A 13,393-nucleotide genomic window follows, 5' to 3' on the forward strand; every position below is an offset into this window, starting at 1 on the left:
TTTAAAATATTAGAAAAGAACACAGGTGACATTATTACCACCCCACCCCCCAGTAAAGAAAACTAAGATATTGAAAGCTACTCAATCATATTTTCAGTCTCAGGGTATCCTCAGAGTCTGTTCCAGAATCTCATTGTAGACTCAGGAGGCATGTGAGTGGATCTCTAGTCCAACCCATTTCTGTAAGGAATCCATACTATAACATACCCACCAGCTCATCTTCTAGTCTCTGCTTGATCACCTCCTATGACAGGAAAACCCCAATCTCCCCCCTAAATGGCCTTATTTTGCTTTTGTACACCTTCACTTGTTAGCAATTTTATTTTTAGTGTAGTTTCCCTTCAATATCAAACCTAAATTTGCCTGTTTGTAACTTCCAATCATTTCTTCTGGTTCTGTGCTCCAGTACCAAATAGGACAAATTTATCCATATTTGGGGGGTCAAGAAAGTGAGATTTAAAGAAGCTTAATCAGTTGCTAACAGTTGAATTTTATTTTAATATTAATATTTATAACCCTATTTGGACTCTTCCTCAGTATCCAATATGCCATATGAAGGAGTGGAAATGTCATTTTAGAAGATGGAGTGTTGGTGGAAGAGCCAAGATGGTGGAGTAAAAGCAGGGACTTGCTTGAGCTCTCCCCCAAACACCTCTAAATGCCTGTAAAAATGACTCTAAACAAATTATAGAGTTGCAGAACCCATAAAATGTCAGAGTGAAACAAATCTCTAACCCAAGACAACCTGGAAGCCTGTCAGGAAGGGTCTTCTATCACACCAGGTGGGAGCAGAGTGTGGGCAGCACTGACACAGACCAGGCCAGAGCAGACCTTAGAGGACTGAATCGCTGGCAGCTGTGATCGTTGCGACTGCTTAATCCACAAATGCCAAAGACAAAGTAGAAGGTCAGTGGGGAAACTTTGTTGGACCTGGGTGAGAGTAGAGCACTGTCAAGCCCCAGCCCTGGGGCAGCAGTGGCAGCTGCTTCTGGAACTCCGGACCCTCAGACAGTGGGGGAATCAAGTGGCAGATCAGAGAGGGATTACAAGGATCTCTTTGCTGGTGCTGAGGCAGGTTTCTCTTGCTCTGCCCTGCTTGGACCTCAGTCACAGTCCTGGGTGGCAGTCCTGGGGTGAGGAGAAGCGCTGGCACGGTACAGCTTGTGACAGCTGTGGAAAGGGAATCCTCTTCATGGTTACAAGGCAGGAAAAAGTGCTTGAGGTAACTCACAGACTAGAGCACGGGCCAGGAGAGGAGTAAACACCTCTCCTTTGATCAGACCACGTTAGAAGGACTGAAAATTTATAGGTGTCTAGAAATATCTCTCACAACAGCCACACAAAACCCCTGAAGCTTGGGACAGAGCACTTTTCACTCTGAAAGCAGAGTCCTACCTTGACAAAGAGCTCAAAAGTCAAGTAATTGGCTAGGAAAATGAGCAAACAGAGTAAAAAAATCAAACTATAGAATCTTACTTTGGTGACAAAGAAGATCAAAATATACAACCAGAAGAAGATAACAAAGTCAAAGCTCCTACATCCAAAGCCTCCAAGAAAAATATGAATTGATCACAGGCCATGGAAGAGCTCAGAAAGGACTTTGAAAATCAAGTAAGAGATGTAGAGGAAAAATTGGGAAGAAAAATGACAGTGATGTGTAAAAATCATGAAAAATGAGTCAACAGCTTACTAAAAGAGACCCCAAAAATACTGAAGAAAATAGCACCTTAAAAAACAGACTAACTTAAATGGCAGAAGAGATCCAAAAAGCTGATGAGAAGAATGCCTTACAAAGCAGAATTTGGCAAATGGAAAAAGAGGTCCAAAAGCTCACTGAAGAAAATAATTCCTTAAAAATTAGAATGGAGCAAAATAAAACTAAAACTAATGACTTTATGAGAAATCAAGAAATTATAAAACAGAACCAAAAGATTGAAAAAATAGAAGACAATGTGAAATAACTAATTGGAAAAACAACTGACCTGGAAAACAGATCCAGGAGAGATAATTTAAAAATTATTGACTAACCAGGTAAAATGAGGTACCTGGGGCCTCCCCTCCTTGGCCCCTGAAGCTAAGGCCAGTTCCTTGCCCTACTAAGGGGTCTTTCTTTCAGCAGCATTCAAAGGAAGGCATGGAGAGAGTGAAGCCCCTATTCCCAATCCACATGGAAATGCCCTAAGTCCAGCAGGCCTGCATCCACAGATCCAGCGGTGGCCAATTTAGATCCCTTTAAACAAAAACTCAGACAGCTCTGGCCCAGGGAGCTGAGCTGTCCAAAACCCCAGGGATCAGCTAGAGATCTAGGCAGAGAAAGCATTGTGCTGACAAGCTAAAGGTGGCCGAGTTATATAAAGGTGCGTTCTGGGCTGAGCTGGTACCAGATGGAGACCCAGGCTGTCCAGAGGGAGCTCAAAACCATTCCAGCTGCTAGAATGGCTCAGACAAACTCTCTGCCTGGGCCTCTAAGGCCATGGAAGGTAACCATCTATGAAGAGGAGAACTTCCAGGGCAAAAGGATGGAGTTCATGGGCCCTTGCCCCAATGTCTTCGAATGCAGCTTTGACAATGTCAGATCCCTAAAGGTGGAATGTGGTGCATGGATTGGTTATGAACACACCAGCTTCTGTGGGCAGCAGTTTGTCCTGGAGAGAGGAGAGTACCCACGTTGGGAAGCCTGGAGTGGGAGCAATGTCTACCATGTGGAGCATCTCATGTCCTTTTGCCCAATCTCCTCCATGAACCATAAGGAATCCAAGATCATGACCTTAGAGAAAGAAAACTTCATTGGTCACCAGTGGGAAATCTGCGACTGACTACCCCTCCTTGCAGGCCATGGGCTGGTGCAATAATGAAGTTGGCTCCATGAAGATACAGTGTGGAGCATGGGTCTGCTACCAATATCCTGGATGCCATGGGTACCAGTACATCATGGAGTGTTATCACCATGGAGGAGACTATAAGCACTGGAGAGAATGGGGTTCTCACGCCCAGACTTTCCAGATTCAGTCAATCTGCCTCATCCAGCAGTAGGTTCCCTGAGATTGAGGGAAGCCACCAGCAATCTAAAACCATTCTATTACTTGCTTTGAAAAGAATAATGGGTTTCATTGTACTGCTCATAAACCATCACTTTTGATTTTTGAACAACTGCTAAAAATTCTCAATAAATGTCATTAAAAGAAAAAAAAATTATTGGACTACCTGAAAGCTGCGATCAAAAAAAGAGCCTAGGCATCATCTTTCAAGAAATTATTGAGGCAAACTGCCCTGATGTTCTAGAACCAGAGGGTAGAATAGAAATTGAAGGAATCCACCGATTGCCTCTTGAAAAAGATCCCAAAAGGGAAACTCCTAGGAATATTATAGCCAAATTCCAGAGTTCCCAGGTGAAGGAGAAAATGTTGCAAGCAGCCAGAAAGAAATAATTCAAATATTGTGGAAACACAATCAAGGTAACACAAGATCTAGCAGCTTCTACATTAAATTGAAGGGCTTAGAATATGATACTCCAGAAGTCAAAGGAGCTAGGATTAAAACCAAGAATCACTTACACAGAAAAACTGAGTATAATACTTCAGGGGAAAAAATAGTCATTCAATGAATACAGGACTTTCAAGCATTCTTGATGAAAAGACTAGAGCTGAACAGAAAATTTGACTTTCAAATACAAGGATCAAGAGAAGCATGAAAAGGTAAACAGGAAAGAGAAATCCCAAGGGACTTATTAAAGTCGAACTGTTTACATTCCTACATGGAAAGATGATATTTGTAACTCATGAGAACTTTCTCAGTATAAGGGTAGTTGAAGGGAACATACATACACACACACACACACACACACACACACACACATACACACACACATATATATATGTATATATGTATGTATGCACAGGGTAAGTCGAATATGAAGGAATGATATTTTAAAAATAAAATTAAGGGGTGAGAGAGGAATATATTGGAAGAACGAGAAAGGGAGAGATAGAATAGGGTAAATTATCTCACATAAAAGAGGCAAGAAAAAGCTGCTACAATGGAGGAGAAGAGGAGGGAGATAAAAGGGAATGAGTCAACCTTACTCTCATTGGAGTTGGCTTAAGGAGGGAATAACAGGGTTTCAATTGGGTATCTTACCCTACAGGAAAGTAGGAGGGAAGAGGATAAAGAGGGTGGATGACAGAAGGGAGGACAGATTGGGGGAGGGGGTAGTCAGAAGCAAACACTTTTGAAAAGGGACAGGGTCAAAGGAGAAAAGAGAATAAGTGGAGGGAGGCATAGGATGGAAGGAAATATAGTTAGTCTTTCACAACATGACTATTATGGAAATGTTTTGCATAACTACACATATATAACCTATATTGAATTGCTTGCTTTCTCAAGGAGGGTGTGTGGGAAGGGAAGAAGAGAGAGAGTCTGGAACTCAAAGTTTTAAAAACAAATGTTAAAAATTGTTATTTACATGCAACTGGAAAATAAGATAAACAAGCAATGGGGTATAGAAATCCATCTTACCCTAAAAGAAAGTAAATGGGAAGGAGATAAGAAGGGAGTGGGGTAACAGAAGGGAGGACAGACTCAGGGAAGGAGTAATCAGAATGCATCCCTATTGGGATGGGAGGTAGGGGAGAAGTGGGGAGAAAATTTGGAAGTCAAAATCTTGTGGAAATAAATGTTGAAAACTAAAAATAAAAAATGAATTTTTTTTTTAAAAAGGTAGAATGTTAAAATTAGGATTCAAAGTCATGTGTTCAAATCTAGTCCTTTTATTTTACCATATGAAGTTTCCTGTATATGTGCTGCATCCTTACCAAGAGAATATAAGTTCCTTGAGGACAGGGCCCCTATCATCTTTATCTCATGTAACACCAGCACATAGCACAATGGTATGCAGATAATAGGTATTTAATAGAGGCTTGTTCCATTTGAATTTTCTCCCATCAAAACTAAAATGGTTCTTATTACTAAAACAGGTATTCCCTAATGGAGGAAAACCAAATAAATTAGCAATGTCATTATTGTGTATTGTTTTCCTCTGCTTGGTAATAAATCAATGCCAGGGTTGTCTTTTTAATTAGTTGCTTTCTAGTTGGAAAAGTCAACACTGTTAAATGCTGATATGGAGCTGAGAAATTATCTGAAAGTGCCTGGAATCAGACCCAGAATCCTCTCTTCAGTATTCACTTATTCACTGTAAATAAGCAGGAGAAAGAAAACAGACACCAGAGAAAAGAAAGATCCAGAGGAAAGATCAGGACAAGAAGATGGGGAAAAGAGAGAACAATGGTACCATTCCTCCCACCCGGGAGCTGAAAAGGCCAAAAGGGAGGTAAGGAAAAGAAGAGGGAGAGGGAGAGGTGAAAAGATGTTCTATAGCAGTCTGTGTCCCCTTAGAAGCTGGGAACAGAAACTCAATGCCTGATAAAGAGACTGAACCACTTCTATACCTCTTCCTTTGATCCCCATAAAAAGAAAAGATAGAAGGAGATGTCTTCTTATTTAACACAGTTCTCTGCAATCAGAAGATCTAAGTTTAAATCTTACCTAGGATACTTACTACTTGTGTGACCCCAAGCAAACCATGTAACCTCCCTGGGCCTCAATTCAGTCACTGGCAAAATGATGAGGTTAGATTAGGTGCTACTAAGAGCCCTTTCAGCTTTAATCTTAGATCCTATGATCTTTATACTATATGTGCTTTTGGCTTTGAAATCCATGTCTCTAGGTGGGTACAAAGGAAGTTCCAGGACAATAATATGAGCTTTCATGGGTGCCTGCTAAAATGTTTTCTAAGAAAAAATAACAGTTAGTTAATATAATAATAATAGACAATAATATTAGCTAATAAATCATCTAGGTGGCACAATGGATAGAATGCTGGGCCCAGAGTCCAGAAGACCTGAATTCAAATCTGCCGTGTGACCCCGGGCAAGTCACATAACCCTGTTTGCCTCTGTTCCTTATCTGTAAAATGATCTGGAGAAGGAAATGGCAAATCATTCCAGTACTTTTGCCAAGAAAACCTCAAAGGGGGTCACAAAGAGTTGGATATCACTGAATAATAACTAATATAGCAGCTACATGGTACAGTGGATAGAATGCTAGACCTGGAGTCAGGAAGACCTGAGTTCCAATCTGGCCTCAGACACTGGCTGTGTGACCCTGGGCAAGTCAGTTAACCATGTTTGCCCCAGTTTCCTCATCTGTAAAATGGGACAGAGAAGGAAATGGTGAACCATTCCAGTATCTTTGCCAAGAAAAACCCAAATGGAGTCACAAATAATCAGACATGACTGAAAACAACTCAACAACAACAACCATATTTAAGTAGTGCTTACTATGTGCTGGGTACTGCACTAACTGCTTTAAAAGTATTAACTCATTTGAGCCTCACAACAACCCTGGGAGTTAGGTGCTATTATTATCCCCATTTTATAAAGGAGGAAGCTGAGGCAGACAGAGGTTAAGTGACTAGCCTAGGGTCACACAACCAGTGTCTGATGCTAGATATCACACAACCAGTAAGTATACGAGGCTTGATATGAACTTAGGTCTTCCTGACTCCAGACCCAGGTCTCTGTGCACTGTGGTGCCATCTCGCTGGCTCTTTTTAGTATCCTGTAAAGATGAAATTGCTAGACAAAAAGTGATGTTGACACATGCTCGTGTGCTCTAAACATCAATCACATAACCACATAAAATGTGAAATGCAACCTGGTCCAGTGGAGACAAGAGGAGATAGTGGAAGGAATTCTGGATCCAGAATCAGAGGACCTGTGCTCTGATTCTGTCTCGGATACTTAACTGTGTGACCCTGGACAAGTCACTTAAACACTCCACCGGCCTCAATTTGCTCAGCTCTAAATTGAGGAGATTAGACTGAATGGTGTCTGACATCCCTCTAAGCCCTAGGTCTACGATTCCATGACCTATGAACCCAAAGGCTGGAGAGTACAAGGAGGCAGATCTTGGACTTATCTAAGAAATGAAATTGCTAATTAGTAAAACTAGACCAACTAACAACGGAATAGAATGAACTACCTCATCAGGTAGTAACTGCCTTGCCAATAAAACTACTCAAGCAGGAGCTGGATGACCACTTCTCAGGAATACTATGAAAGATTTTTGCCCTGGCCGGGAGAATGGAATAAACAGTTGGCATTTATATGGTATTGTTGGGGTTACAAGGTGCTTTACATCTGTTATTCTTATTCGGTCATCACAAAAATCCTGTGAAGGAGGTACTAGTATCACCCTCATTTTACAGATGAGCAAGCTGAGACTTAAGAGAGTTTAAAAGATTTCTTTGGGGTCACATAGCTAGAAGGTATCTGAAGCAGGATTCAAACTCAGGTTTTCCTGATTACAAGTCCAGAACTCCATCCTCTAGAGCACATAGCCTCCTCAGGTCCTTCCACCTCCAATATCCTATGATTCTAGGTTTGAATAATTCTGCATAAAATTGCTGTTTTATATTACATTATGTGAGTAGTCCTAAGTTAGAATCTATGATTAACATGTATATGGACACTGTAGTGAATTATTTGGGTTATGCAAAGACCAACCCAGCCAAGTCACAAAATTGGTCTGAAGTTTTCAGGCACAGCATCTTTTCCAAGTCTTAGAGCGACTGAAATTGGAATCAGAAGAGGCACTATTCACATTGATGACATCACTCATAGAATCTTGAAGACATCTTAAAAAGAAGCAATGTAATATAGTAGATATTGTATTATCTTCAAAGTCAGGAAGATCTGGGTTTGAGTCCTGTCTCTTCTACATATAAATTGTGTCACTTTGGACAACTTATCTAATCTCTCAGTGTTTCAGACTATTTTTTTGATACCGGAATTGATGGAAGCAGTTTCCTTGCCTGGGAGTTGTCTATACCAGTGAAATCACGGGTACTATCTCTCTTGTTGTAGGATTGATTAATATGCTTCTGTTCCATGTATTCTTATACCTTTTCCAAACATGAAATGTGTTACCTTTCAACTTAGTAAATTTCCCATTAATGAAGCTCTTCAAGAGGAGATGGTGGAGCTAGGCTTTACATTTTATGGAAGGGTTAGATGTGATGACCTCTGAAACTCTTTCCACCTTTGGGAGTCTATACCTCTGTGTATTATTTGTCCTGTTTCCCTTAAATTATATTTTTTATATCTTTTGATTTTATGTCACCTAAATTTCCCCATGCAGTCTTCATCTTCCTCATTCCCATCTCAGGGACCCATGACTTATAACAAAGGATTTTTTTAAAAATAAAGACAAGAGAAAAAAAATCAGCAAAATCAATCAATACATCAAAAGAATCCAACATACACGACATTCCACACCCTTCAGCCCAACCTTCTACAAAGGAGCAGGCAAAGGTGTCTTCCTCCTTATTAGATTACAAGATCCTGGAGGAAAACAACTATGATGACTACTTTATTTCCCTCATATCTCTTCAGCACACAGTAGAAGCTTAACAACATATTGGTCAACTAATTGTCCTCACCCGTAAAAATGCCTGACATTTCCAGAGCTCTGAGCCTAAGCCAGAGGGAATATCTGCACACCAAGAAGTAGTTTATATCCCCATGTCTTTTTTTCCAAATTAATATCTGTGGGTCTCAGTTTCCTCAAATGTAAAGTGAGAGGGTCTGATTAGATTACATCCATGTGCTCGTCCTACTTTAAATTTATGATCTCATAATCCTTTGAAAACGTTGGCCTATTAACAAATTTTTGGTCATGTCAGACATGGTGAAATATATTTTTAAAACATATTGTTTATGTTTCAGCTTTAAGTCAGAAGGTCCAAAGGACTGTCTTTGGGATTTGAAATCCCTAGACTAAGCCTTTGGGACACACTCCTCACTTGACAAAGAACGTCCCTCTATATTCTTCCTTATGATGGATACAAATGTTTCTCTCATAGTCTTTGAGAAGAAGTTCTTTCTTATTCCTTGTTTGCAAATGCAGTCACTGGTTCTAAGCTAATCCCATAGTATTATCTAGATTTAATTGCATATTCCTAATTCGCCCTGGATGAACGAATTTCAGAATCCTTCAAGTTGGCATGTCAAGCCCTCCATGATCCGGTTCTACTCAATCCTTCTAGCATTATCACATATTAATAACCTTTGTATAGTCTACTCATCAGACATACTAGCCTATTCTTCTCCCCCAATCTCACATCATGCCTTGCACTCTTGGATCTTCTGTACCTTTGCTCACACTATCCTATGCTTCCTTTTCTCTCTTTACCCATTAAATTTCTAGCCATACTGAATTTTAACCCCAACTGAAATATGATTAAAATCTTTCTTAATTCATCCTGGTAAGAAGTAGTTCCCCAGGTTTGACACACATGTATGTATATGTATGTATGTATATATGTAATGTACATATACACACATATAATATTATATATAACAATATATTATAATTATACAATATATACAATTATAAGTATTGTTTATATGTTGGTTATTTTTTCTATATTTTTGCATCTATTCCCCAATTAAACTTTAAACTCCATAAGGCCATGGACCATGCCTTATCTAAACTTCCTATCTTTCCCACTACCTAATAAACAGTAATCTGTACACAGTGGGCATCTAGTAAAAATGTTTTAATGAATATTGTTGAATGAACCTTCATAGGGTCATAGACCTAGAGGTTCAAGGGACTTCAGAGGCCCTCTTTTTGTAGATGAGGAAACTTAGACCCAGAGAAGGTTAAATGATTTCCCCAGAGTCACATGTGTAATATGTTTCAGAGGTAGAATTTGAACTCAGAATCTCTAGGCTCAGAGACAGCTCTCTTTTCCACTGTTCCAATGGAGGGATTCACCCAGGGTTACATACCGAGTGGGAAAGTTGGAACTCCAAGCCATCTAACAATTTCAAGTCCAGTGTTCTTTCTGTCATACAGTGGTACCTTAGGGCAGGGCAATCTCCCAAAAGAAAGCTAGACAAACTTCAATTAGTCCAGGCAACAGGACAGAGTTCCAAGGTGTAATTCAGCTCAGTTGCTCCCTTTGCACAATGCATAGTACACAGTAAGTGCTTAATAATGACTTGTGACTCACTGACTAGTGGAAAATGGCTCAAAGTACAAGTCTGCCCTCTGGGCCTTCTGAGTTAAGCCCGGTGACTGCTGTTTTTCTAGGATGGCAGTAGAGAGAGGCAGAAGAGGAGCAAATAAGACATTTGGTTCTAGGAAAGTGATTGTTCTCCCTGTTTGTTCTCCAGGGGCTCAGCTGCAAGATAGGGGCTGGGAAGCAGAGAAGTGAGTGAGCACCAGGGTTTCCATTGTGGTCCCTTCTGCTGGCTCCCTGAGGTCCGGGTTCACAGATGACCAGGAGAGGGCACCCTTATCCAAAGATTCTCCCTGCAGTCCAGTGGGAGGGGCAGTTCCCCCATCCTCAATGAGGGGATGATTCATGGCTCATAATATTTGGTAAATGTAGCCTGCATTAGTGCACACGTATTCTATAACAACAGATGAAAGGCCCAAACTGCAAAACTGTCAGGAAGCTCGTTGAGATCCAGCCTGCACATTCATCATCGGCTACGGCTGGGCTGTGATAATTGAGGCAGGGGCTCCTCTTCACCCCGACCTGAGGGAAATTCAGAGAGTTCTCTGTGCGAGATGCTCGCTTCTCCAGGGATCAGTGAAAGGTTCTCAAACAGGGGGCGGAAATTTTGTTTAGAGAACCTGTCCAGTCACCCCATAGGATTCTGGCAGCTGCACTTTAGAGAAGAGGCCCATTTAGTGATTGGGGGTATTGTTTATAATGTAAACACTCCACAGACATGGGTGAGGAGGAGACCAGACTGAGGGCAAAGGAAGAGCTTCTTTGTTTTCTGTGTTTTCCCTTTTGACTCAGTTTTCCAGCAGCTGGATGGAAAGTGAGTTCTCTTAAACAATGACTGAGACCTCCAAAGAGAAAGAGAATAACAAAATGTGTATCTTACCTAATGCCTTAAGCTTTTGCGGGGTAGCTAGATGACATAGTGGATAGTGCACCAGGCCTGGAGTCAGGAAGACTCATCTTCCTGGCTTCAAATATGACCTCAGACACTAGCTGAGTGACCCTGGTTAAGTCACTTAACCCTGTTTGCCTCAGTTTCCTTATCTGTAAAAAGAAATGGAGAAAGAAATGGCAAACCACACCACATCTTTGCCAAGAAAACCCCAAATGAAGTTGTGAAGAGCCAGCTGCACCTGAAAAATGACAGAACTGAACATAAGCTCTTTTAGGTGTGGTACGGTTGGGGTGGAGGGGATACAAGCATATTTTCTGTTTCTTTAGTACAATACACGGTCAAGATTACGTAGGGTCATAGATCTAGAATCATAAGTGACTCAGTGGCCACCTCTTTACACCTTTTTATTTTACACAAAGAAAACTGAGGCTTGGGGATATTATATATTTACCCAGGGTCTTACCAATACTATGTGTCAGATACAGATTTGAACCAAGATTTCTTGACCCAGAACCAGCATCTTTGCATCGTGCTCTGCAGCAGACCCCAGAGAATCTCAAATCCAATGGCTTCTTTTTTACGGATGAGGAAACCTGCAGGCTGCTTCCCTCCCTGAGTATGTGAGCCTTAGTTTTCCCTATAGTCCCTAGTTCACATTGACTGAATAGATCCAAATTTAGGAAGGGATGATTGATGGTACAACAACTTTCTTATTTTTTCTCTGTCACCAAGGACTGATTTTTAAAAGAAGTTGATTCATGTTGCTATAAACTCCCATTCAATTCCTCTCTTTTTGGTGACTGTTTAAATCTAAAGGGTGAAATGTCAAGAAATGGAAGGGAAACAGCTTCACAAGACAAACTATAATAGATGTCTACTTTGGTTTGTTTTTCCTGACTGGTATGTATTTTCAGGCACGTATATCACACAGAGGGAGAAGAGAGGCAGTTGGAGTCTTCCAGTCTCTGTAATTTAATTTCTCTATTTCTTGAGCCTGTCAGCCTTCTTTCCCTTCCTTCATTTTTCTATCCTTCTCTTTCCCTTCTTTTATCTTATTCTCATTTCAACCAACAATCAATGAGTCAACAAGCATTTATTAATTCGCTATTATGTGCCAAGCACTGTGCTAGGCTTGTTGTTGTTTGTCCTTTGTTCTGGACATCAGGGAGGTGATGCCATGCTATGCGAGTGAATTGGATTTAAGTGAGGGAGGGCTGTGCAAAGTCACCAGCCTCACTTTCTCCTGCAGAGCCATCTAGGTACAGTGGTCAGATATAGATCGGGACAATTGATGATGGCCCAGGAAGGATGCAGTTGGGAAACATTGGCCTTTTCAAGCTAAGGTTTTTCACAGTTCTGTTTGATTGTGCTAGACGCTGGAGATAAGAATAGTAAGAATGAAGCCACCTCTACTCCTAAGATAGTCACATTCCGATGGGGGAGACAAGTTCATACATAGGTATATAAAGAATACATATTAAGAGAACGCATGCAAGCATATATATATATATATATATACATACGCATACATATGCACATAATATACATGTATATTATACACACACACACACATATATATATGTACACACACAAAAAGTACTTAAAGAAAAGTTGATTAAGGAGGGAAGATTAGCAATTGAGAATATTGGGGAAGGCTTTATCTAGAAGATAGTGCTTGAATCAATCAGTCAGTAACCAAGCATTTATTAAGTGTTTTGGAACTGTGATAAGTGCTAGGAATGTGAAGATACAAACAGTTCCTTCCCTCGAAGAGTTCACCTTTTAATAGGGGAAACACCATGAAAATAACTGGGGTATGCACTAGCTATATCCAGAGTAGGTTGAAAGATATCTGAAAGGTGATGTAAGAGCAGCTGAGAGGATCAGGAATGACCCCTGAAGAAGGTCAGCTTTGCATTGAGTCTTGAAGTAATCCAGGGAAATTAAGAGGTGGGAGAGGAGGGAGAGCATTCCAGGCACGGGGGACTGTCAGTGTGGACAAAGACACAGGAGGAATGTCATTTGGGAGGAATGGCAGGCATACCAGTGTAGCTATATAGTAGTTCATGGAGAAGAGCTTTACATTTCAAAGAGAGGACTTTATATATTTAATTCTGGAGAAAATAGGAAGCCATTGGAGCTCACTAAGCAAGAAGCTGGCTGACATGGTCAGACTTATGCTTTAAAAAAATCATGGTGGCAGGTAAGCAGAGGGCTGATTGAAGGTGGCAGAGACTGGAGGCAGGGAGACCACTTAGAAGACTATCTATTGTAACAGTGTAGGTGAAAAGTGATAATTAGTGTTGCAACTTCAAGAGGAGAGGGAAGAGGATGTATACAACAGACATTGTGGAAATGACAACATTTAGAAATCAATTGACCAAGTGCTGTGATTAAGAATTAAGATTTGAGGA

The 13,393-nt window shown here is 40.7% G+C and overlaps 1 pseudogene; it reads left to right on the plus strand.

The window, feature by feature from the left end:
• Positions 1-2,384: 2,384 nt before the first annotated feature.
• Positions 2,385-3,033, plus strand: LOC118848858 (annotated as a pseudogene).
• The last annotated feature ends 10,360 nt before the right edge of the window (positions 3,034-13,393 follow it).

The sequence above is a fragment of the Trichosurus vulpecula genome, chromosome 4 (assembly GCF_011100635.1).
Source record: "Trichosurus vulpecula isolate mTriVul1 chromosome 4, mTriVul1.pri, whole genome shotgun sequence".
Classification (NCBI taxonomy): domain Eukaryota; kingdom Metazoa; phylum Chordata; class Mammalia; order Diprotodontia; family Phalangeridae; genus Trichosurus; species Trichosurus vulpecula.